This window comes from Primulina tabacum, chromosome 12, assembly GCF_025594145.1.
Source record: "Primulina tabacum isolate GXHZ01 chromosome 12, ASM2559414v2, whole genome shotgun sequence".
NCBI classification, from domain to species: Eukaryota; Viridiplantae; Streptophyta; class Magnoliopsida; order Lamiales; family Gesneriaceae; genus Primulina; species Primulina tabacum.
The window spans coordinates 9,007,837-9,018,251 of record NC_134561.1 but is presented as its reverse complement, the minus strand read 5'-3'; positions in this window follow the sequence as shown (position 1 = coordinate 9,018,251).

Below are 10,415 nucleotides of genomic sequence, written 5' to 3'. Positions count from 1 at the left end.
TCGAGTTTCAATCGAGGAACGGAGACCGAGGGCTGAAAAATAGAAAATGTTTTTATTGGTTAATTGTTTTTAATTATTTAAAATAAGAGTGATGCTTTTTATTGTTTTTGAAAATAAGGGTTTTGAGGTGATTTTATACGTCTGGACGTAAATTTTATCGGTGTTGGTTTTTCAACAAAAATACGAACGTTTTGACAACTCGGCTAATAAATTCACAAAGTTTATTAATCAAAATTATTTTTAAATCTTTTAAATATTTTAATTAAGCACTAATGGGCCTAATTAACTACCTAATGGGCCTAAGCTTGGTTATTGTTTTATTTATCTATTTAAAGTGCAATTTCTCTCCATTATTTCCACAACTACACGTCCAACTCCCTTCCCCACTCAAACTCTTTCTTTTCTTTCAAATTTACACGGCACCCACATCATATTTTCAAGGAAAGTTCAAAATTTGCAAAGGGTTTCAAGCCATCGTCTTCTCTCCGCCGTTCTTCGATTTGTCAACGTAAAATCGTGCGTTAAATACGCAAAGGCACGCCTATTCTTTCCTTCAAACATCATCACACCATATTATGATTTATTGCATGTTTTGAATGAAAAATCAAGGGCCATGATAATTTTTTCGAAATTTCATGCACATGGGTTCTAAACTTGAGTTTTTGTTTACCAAAATCATGTATTTGTATTGTCTAAGGGGCTTCCATGATTAGGGTATGGATTAAGGGTTGTTTTATACAATTTTAAGGGCCTAGAAACATGGACAATAAGCTGTACAGAAATTAATAGAAGCTGCAAACCCATTTACGAATATGTGTGTCTTGAGGGCTCGGTTGATGGGTGCTTTTTCCTTGGCTTGGCTGGGGCTGGACCAGGCTGGGCTAGGGTCATGTGTGAGTCAGGGGAAGAGTCCTATCCATGCTAGGACTCGAGACAAGTGGGCTGGGAGGAGTCCTATCCAAGAAGGACTCCTACCCGAGAGCTTGAAGGGAACAGCGCAGGTTGTTGCTGCTGTGCAAGAAGAAAGAGGTTCGGTCAGGGACTTTGGGCTGAGCTAGGTTAGGTCCTTAGGGTCCTAGGAGAGTGCTTGGGGGGTTGGTTCAAGGGGTGGCTCGTTGGCTGGGTTGGTCTGGGCTTGGTTTGGGCGTGGTCCAGGGAAGGTGAGGGTCATGGGTGGTCAGTGGTTAGACGGCTGGAAGAGTCCTAAGGCAACTAGGAGTCCTAGATAAGCAAGTAAGCACTCACGCACATACACATGCAATCTGGTCTGCTGTCCAGCAGGTTCTGAGCGAGCATAGGCTAGGTTCAGGGGCTTGGGCTTGGTCAGGAGGGTGCCTAGATGGGTTTTCTAGGTTGTAACTCAAGGTGGCTCGGGCGTGGTTCGAGTAAATTGGGAGTTGGCTTGGTGGGTTCGTTAGTGTGTCAAAAACAAAAATTAAAGAACTAAAATTGAAACCATGGGTCCACGGGTGTGGCTCATGACTTGGAAGGGTAGAATAAATCATAAAAATGTTATTTTTAAAATTTAGGATCAAAATAATGAGTTTTGGATTTATTCGGGATTTAATCGCCGCACGAAACGCTAATTAACGAGTTAATTGAAAATCTTAGTTTTACGCTTTATAAAATTAAGAAAAATTAGGTTTAAGCTTAAATAATTATTAACTGTCTAAATTTTTAATTTGAGAATTTTATATTAAGGTTTGGTTTAATTCGGGATTAAAACGCATTAATATGTTATATTTAAAGAATAAATTAAAAGTCATCGATTTAAGCCAAATAAAAATATAAGAAAATTCATGTAGGCTTAATAATTATTTGGGACATGTTAGAGACAATGAAATTAAGAAAAAGTAAAAAACGTGAAATTTTAAGTCTAGGGGTAAATCGGTCTTTTTACACCTAGAAATTAGTAAACGTTATGGAACTGTCCTAAATGCTAGTTTATATGCTAATATGATTATGTTAAATGATTTTTGATGTTTATGGATTTTATATGTTAAATAATGATTTTTAAATGTTCCTAAATTATTAAGTTTTAAATTGGACATTGAAAAGATAAGTTACATGCTTGGTTTCAAAATAAAATGATATTATATGCATGTTTCTATTAAGTGATGGAAATACGACATGTTGAAGGATGTGAAGGGATTGTGACTACTACATGTTGGAAATATCGTGAGGGTTATGGTCCCAGTGGGAGCCCGACGATCGTGTTTCCTTGGATACAGATACGAATACGAATACGAATATGTTAATACGTTGGCCAGGGCTCAGTTGACCGGTGAGAGTGTTGCTGGTGTCCCCCGTCGCCCAGTACTGTGGTTTTCTCTAGATGGATCCATCGCCCAATACGATTAAGAATACGAGTCACAATCACGATCTGAATTCAACAAACACGAACATGAATATGAATACGAATATGAATATGGATACGAATATGAATATGTTTAAGTTTATATGAAAATGTGTATGAAAATATTTATGCATAAGATTATGAAAACGTTTTTATTTAAAGTTTTATGCATCATGAAAATGTTTACGAAAATGTTGTGTTTTAAGTTTATGCATCTTCATAAAAACGATATTTTAAGTACAAGTATTTTTCACTGTTATATGTTAACTGTATTACGTATTACCTGTTATCAAGGATATGATGTGTTGAGTCTTTAGACTCACTAGGTGTGATTGATGCGGGTGATATTGTTTATGATAATAATGTTAATGGAGGTCTTGATGGTTGACTTTGCTGGACTGAAGGTGCACATAACCCGATGACCGACTCTAGTTTTCCGCACTAGTTATGATTTATGATTTTAAGTTATGTTAAAGATATTTTTATGACGTTTTATTTATGAGTAGTTTTTGAGAGGTTATAGTATGGGCTATACTTTTCAAATGTTAGTTGGTTGATTTATTTTAAAATGATGTCAAAAATATTTTATGCTTGTGTATGCAATTCGGCCGATGCTAAGTGAGGTTTTAAAAAAAATTTAGTACTTTTTAAGAAAGCGAATAAGCAGACGTTTCACATTATATACTCAGTCTCTGATTTGAGCGTCAGAGAGTTACGCTCGGACCCCCTCCTGCCCCCTTCTAACTGTCCCCGTCGTGTTTTGAGACCTAAAATAAATTCGAGGTCTGCATTCGGACTGCTATCACCTGCTGGAATCGAACCCTAAATTTTCAGTGAGTATCACCAAAATTTAAAACATTTAATTTATTTATTCAAATAATCAACAATAAAATTGTTTTTCCAAACTAGTAATCAAAATCAATCTAATCAATTTTTCCCAAATTTAAAAACTTTTATATATTTATTCAAACAATCAAATGGTCATGTTTGCAATAGACTATATTTTTAAAGAAGTGATAAAATTAATAGATGATGAAGAAATGTATGAAAATTAGAAGTGGCTAATATTGAAAATAAATGAATAGAGTATAATAAATAAGTTATTTTAATATTAACTTTTTATCATAATTAATTTTGTAGAAGCATAATCATCATCTCGCCAACTTTTGGATTTCAATTAAATCAAACAAAAGCTAACGCAAAATCTAGGTATAAGAATAGTGATGGCAATGGGGCGAGGCGGCGGCGGGTTTGTCATCCTCATCTCTATCTTCGAATTTCAACCTCACCCCTATACCTGCCTCGATCCTCGTTTTTTCGGGCACGGGGATGTGGAAATCAAATTCTCGTCCTCGCCTCCATCCTCATTTCAAAAATATTAATGGGATAAGACGTATATTAATATTTTTAAAAAATAATAATAATATTATTTTATTATTAATACTAATAAAATTATTATTTTATTATTAATATTACTTTCGGGATGAATTCAGGGATTGGCAGAGTAATCTCATATTCGTCCCGAAGTTGAATCCAAACCCAAAAAAACGAGGATCCCTGTCCCTTTTTCGAATTTTCTTGCGGACCCCAAATCCGTGGGTAAAGTTGACATCCTTATATATGAAGAAGACAAAACTGATTTTTAATAGCCAAAAGACAAAAATAAATTTTTTTAATGATGACAAAACTCTAATAATCACACTGAATTAACTGAAATACCCAAAGTAACTAACTAAAACATTAGTAAAAATATTGTTATTCTCGCATTTGATTATTTGATGCGTTTGGTTTGAAAGTAATTAAAGAATTGAATGATCTTTCGTATAATGTCCAAATTTTTATCAATATTAGGGCTTAACAAAATTGAATTTTTTAATTATTTTGGCTAAAAATGAAGAAAATTTTAAGACTTGAATAAGATATAATTGGCTCGCATTTGATATAAATTCAATAATTTTTAATATATATTAAATTTTTCCTAAAAAATTCAAAAATATCACGAACCAACTCAATTCGTTTATATTCATTGTGTAACCGATCCATTATTGAATATAAACCTATAACATTTCTAATGACCGGCCCAATTTTCCTCCTCAATTTTCATATTTAGACCTTCAACTTGGGCTCCACATTGGACCAAAATTTTTTAAGTCTGCTCCAAGTAGTTTTTTTTAATAATATAAAAATAATGATGTTTAGGGAACATATTTTCTTCGAATTTATTTCTCATAAATATAGATGGAGTATGAAAATATATTTATTTATAATTTCTAAAATACAGTAAGATAAAGTTTATCTACTTTGCCTATGCCTAGTAGAGGAGAAGAGTTTGGGAGATTGAAAATTAAATTTTCCTACTTAGGCTATGCCTAGTAGAGGAGAAGAGGTGATGAGATTGAAGATTAAAATTTTCTACTTGGACTATGTCTGGTAGATGAGAAGAGTTGGGGAGACAGAAAATTAAATATTCTTAATTGGACTATGTCTAGTAGAGGAGAAGAGGTGAGGAGAATGAAAATTAAATTTTCCTACTTGGGCGATGACTAGTAGAGGAGAGGAGGTGATGAAAATAAAAATTAAATTTTCCTACTTGGTCCTTGCCTAGTAGAGGAGAAATGGTGAGGAGATTGAAAATTATATTTTCCTACTTCGGCTATACCTACTAGAGGAGAAGAGTTGGGGATACTGAAAATTAAATATTACTAGTTCTCCTATGTCTACTAGACAAGAAGAGGTTAGGAGAAAATTAAATTTTCCTATTTAGGCTAGGCCTAGTAGAGGATAAGAGTTGGGGAGACTGAAAAATAAATTTTCCAACTTAGGCTACGCCTAGTAGAGGAGAAGAGTTGTGGAGAAGAAAAATTAAATTTTACCTACTTAGGCTGCACCTAGTAGAGGAGAAAAGTTGATGAGGATAAATTAAATTTTACATACTTGGGCTATGTCTAGTAGAGGAGAAGAGGTGAGGAGATTGAAATTTAAATTTCCTACTTAGGCTACGCCTAGTAGAGGTGAATAGTTGGGGAGAAGAAAAATTAAATTTTACCTACTTAGGCAGCACCTAATAGAGGAGAAGAGTTGATGAGTAGAAATTAAATTTAACCTACTTGGATTGCGCCTAGTAGAGGAGAAGAGGCGAGGAGAATGAAAATTAAATTTTATCTGCTTAGGCTGCACCTAGTAGATTTTTTGGGGGCTGGAATGCAATTTTTGAAAATTGAGGGAGTAAATTGAAGAAAATTCGAAACTTTGAAGTTGAAATTGCAATTTCCAAAAACTATTCTTCTGGTAAATTTGGTAAATTTGCGAGAGACTTCTAGGACTAAATTGGGGATTTTCAAATATTTTGGGTTAATTAATTATTGAAAACTTCTTAAGCTTCAATACGATCAGATTTGATAGTATGTTTTGTCGCGGAAAGGATATGTATTTCAGTTGTAGCCACGTATGCATTGCTAGATTCTGGAGCTACACATTCATTTATATCCGAGTCATTTGTCAAGAGACTAAGAATCATACCAGAGGCTATGGATTTGGGTTTCAGAGTTTCGATTCCGTCCGAAGATCAGATGTTTACCTCGCAGATAGTGAAGATATTGGAGCTTCGGTTACAGAAAAATACGGTGCAGGCTGATTTGATTGTGCTATCGTTGTGGGAGTTCAACATTATTTTGGGTATGGACTGGCTTTCTCCGAACAGAGCTGTCATAGATTTTCGACGGAGATCAGTATCTGCCCGATCGTCCAGCGGTAAGACATTTATTTTTAAGACAACCAGAAACTGCAGATGCCGCACATCATTTCTTGCATCTGTGTGAGGAAGCTCATGAGGAGAGGCTGCCAGGCAGTTTAGGCGAGTATTGTTACAGTGACCGAGCTAGTCAGCCAAAGGCTAGAGGATGTCAAGGTGGTCAGGTATTTTCCTAGCGTTTTCCCGGATGATGTTTCAGGCATTCCACCAGACAGAGAGGTGGACATTTCTATCAAGCTGATGCTGGGTTAAGTGCCGATTTCTAAGGCACCATATTTTCTAGCACTTTCAGAAATGAAGGAACTGAAGCATCAGATACAAGACTAGCTAGACAAGGGTTCCATTCGCTCGAGATTTTCTCCATGGGGCGCACTGGTACTGTTTTTTTAGAAGAAGAACAACAACATGTGGCTTTTCATTGATTAACGGGAGCTGAACTGGGTCACAGTTAATAATAAGTATCCGCTTCCCAAAATTGAAGATCTATTTGATCATCTTCAGGGAGCATCAGTATTCTTAAAGATAATCTCCAATCAGGATACTACCAGATGAAGGCGAGAGAGTCTAACGTGCATAAGACGGCTTTCAGGACGCGTTATGAGCACTATGAGTTTATGGTGATTTCCTTTGGACTGAAGAACGCGCCAGCGATTTTCATGGATCTCATGAATCGCATGTTTCAACCATATTTGGATTATTTTGTCATAGTTTTCATAGACGGCATCCTGATATATTCGAAGAGAAGAGAGGAGCAGATTAATCATTTGAGGACAGCACTACAGGTTTTGCAAGACCATTGACTGTATGCCAAATTCAGTGAGTGTGAGTTCTGGCTAGACAGAATGGCATTCTTGTGCCACATAATTTCTCGAGATGGAGTGCAGGTTGATCCCAGTAAGGTCGAGGCTGTCCGAGATTGGCTAGCGCCTAAGAGTGTGACAGAGATCCACAGTTTCTTGGGGTTGGCCGGGTACTAGAGGAAGTTTATTCATGGATTTTCTTCTATTGTGGTTCCCATGATCGCCTTGACAAAGAAGAATGCCAAATTCATTCGGGGATCAGAGTGACATGAGAGTTTTGACAGGCAGAAGCAGGCATTGACTTCAGCGCCATTTCTAGTTATGCCATCATGGAAAGGGGAGTTTGTTCTTTATAGAAATGCTTCGAAGCTCGGTTTGGGCGTGCGCAGTTTTGATGCAGCATGACAAGGTTATAGCCTACTCGTCCAGACAGTTGAAGGTCCATTGGAAGAATTATCCGACTCATGACCTCGAGCTAGCAGCAATGGTATTCGCCTTAAAGATATCGAAGCATTTTCTGTATGGGGATCGATGAAGAGAATGACATATGTATATAGGAGAATGACATATGTATATAGGAGAACTGAAGATGAGACAGCGGAGGTGGCTAGATCTATTGAAGGATTATGACTGTTGCATTAGCTACCATCCGGGTAAGGCTAATGTGGTCGTGGATGCCCTGAGTAGGAAGCATGGAGTGATTGCTCAGTTGTCGGTATAGAGGCAAGGTACAATATTGCCATAACCTTAATCCTATGATCCCTCTAGTAATAGTACTAGAGAATGACATATATATATAGGAGAATACTTCGAACTTTCGAGATCGAATACAACCTATAGTAGAGTAGCCACGTTGGTGCAGGAAGAGATCCAGAGGTTTGAGCTTGCGGTGTATGCCATAGGCGACGCCCCTAGTGTTAGAATCAGATTTTTAGTGTTTGACAAATTGAACGTTTGAAGATTACAGAAATGATCAACTCAACTGAACGTAACTTAATTGAAATGACTTGATTTGAAGATGCCCGACTAATAATTAATGTGCTAAACAATCGAAGGCAACTGAACTGATTAAAGCCGAGTGAAGCTGTATAGCAAACTGAACTATCAGTTAAGATTGATCAGTTACACAGTCAGTTCATCGATTTAACTATAGAGTCAACTGATAAATTAGCTCGATATGTCATCAGTTAAAGAGCGTAGCCAACAACCGACATTTTGTACAAGAGCAGACTGCAACTTGTCATGGGAGCACCACATACCAGAATGCCACAATGTACGATTGTCAGAAGAATGATGTGCACTGATAAAATTGTAAAGATACTAAGAGTTTCAGTTTGGCAGTGTTTAATACCAAACTGAAGTGGGTTATTACAGCTCCTGTAATTAATCAAAGTCATTTAGTGAAAATCCTATCTTTGAGATAAAAGGGGTGACGTAGTTGCATTTGAAGTCTCCAAACATCCATAAATCTTTGTGTTCCTTATTTCTCAGTATTCAATATTTTCGATACGGTTAAGTTAATTGATTGACATTGAAAACAAGATTATCGAATTCAGTTTATCACTAAACTGATTCACCGTATCGAAAGATTCAAAAATCGTAAAGTGTTTATTCAACCACCCCTTCTAAACATTTTTACCCACCCAATCGATCCTAACAAGTGGTATCACGGCGCTGTCAATCTTTTTTCTGAATACTTTCTATCTTTACAATGTGATAACCATGTTTTTTTCAATAAGATCCCAATGTTTTTAATAGAAGAATTTTATTACTAGAAGATCAGAATGCAGGCTTATTTAGCTGCACAGGATGATGACATGTGGTACGTCATAACTGACGGACCAATGAAAATATTGAAGGCAAATACAGCAGTTGCCATAACTGAGGAAGCACCTCATCACATCGAGAAACCACGAGAAGAGTGGACAACTAAAGATAAGAGGAAAGCCTGCCTGGATAATGTGGCTAAAGTATTCTATACAAAACCTTGGATAAGGTTACATTCAGTAAGATAAAGATGTGCAGAACATCAAAAAAAATCTGGGAGAAACTGATCCAGCTATGAGAATGAAATGAGGAAACTAAAGAGAACAAACTCTCAGTCGCGGTACATAAATTTGACAATATCAAATAAAGACTGGAGATTCGATGAATGAGTACGACGAACGAGTAAACAACATTATCAATGAACTGAATGCACTTGGAAAAGTGTATTCAATAAATAAGTCGCGTTGAAGGTGGTTTGAGGTCTTACCAATGAATGAGACGTAAAGTCAGTGGCTCTGAGAGAATCCAAATACCTGAATAAGGTATAATTACATAACTTATTTGCTGATCACAAAGTTTATGAGTTTGAATTGTAAACTAGAGAAGGAGAAACTTCAACACCAACAGTCACAGCTGCTCTAAGTGCCATCAAACTGGAACAAACTGGTTCAGTTCAAAAGACTATAGAACAACTGAGTAATGACGCGATATAATTATTTGTCAAGAAATTTGGAAAATTTATGAGAAGAAATCAAAGTTCTTTCCAGCGACAATATCAGAAGAACAATTCAAAGGAAGAGCCAAATTCTTGCTACAACTGTGGCAAACAGGACATTTCATTGCTGACTGTCCTAAACCAAAGAAGGATAGTTGATATTCAACCGAAAAAGGAAAGAAGTCTGTTGAGTTCAGAATACGAGACAAGAATGATAAAAGATCATTCAAGAAGAAACATGAGGTCCTGCTACTAAATAAAGCAAATCCAAATGGGCAGAGATTGACAGTGAAGAGTCAGAGTCTGAGAGCTTGAGCAGATCCAGTGATGAAGATGAAGTAAAATTCTTAATGGCCAATGATGCAGAACTGGAATCAACCAGTGAACATATATTTGATTTCAGTTCAACTGATTTTACACAAGAAGAAATCATTTCTACACTGCATGACATGGTCAATGAGTATCACAAGCTTTCTTTTTCATTTGAGAAAGGAAAACTAAGCAAATTGATGCCCAAGACAAAAATACTGAAACTGATGAGTCGGTTGAATTGTTGAGTCTAAGAAGGGAGATTGCGAAGTAGAGAGCAGAAATGATTGAGAACCAATCTTTGATTCAGGAATTGAAAAATGAAATTTCAAAACAAACTGGTCTGATTCAAGCATGGAACAAGTCATCAGTCACGCTAACTGAAATGCAAGGTTTACAGAAATCAATTACTGACAAAACTGGTTTAGGCTTTAATAGCAATGATGAAACCTCTGCAAGTGATACAATGACAAAGTTGAATGAGCACAAATGGAAGTATATTAACTTTGTGAAATCAACTGTGGTAAACGAACTCTCAGAACCTTTTTGAAACGTCTGCTTATTCGTTTTCTTAAAAAGTACTAGAAATTTTTTTTTTCCAAACCTCACGTAGCATTCGGCCGAATCATAAAATATTTTGGAACCATTTTAAAAGTAAAACAACCAACTATTTTATAAACCCAAAAACATTATTTGAAAAGTATAGCCCATACTATA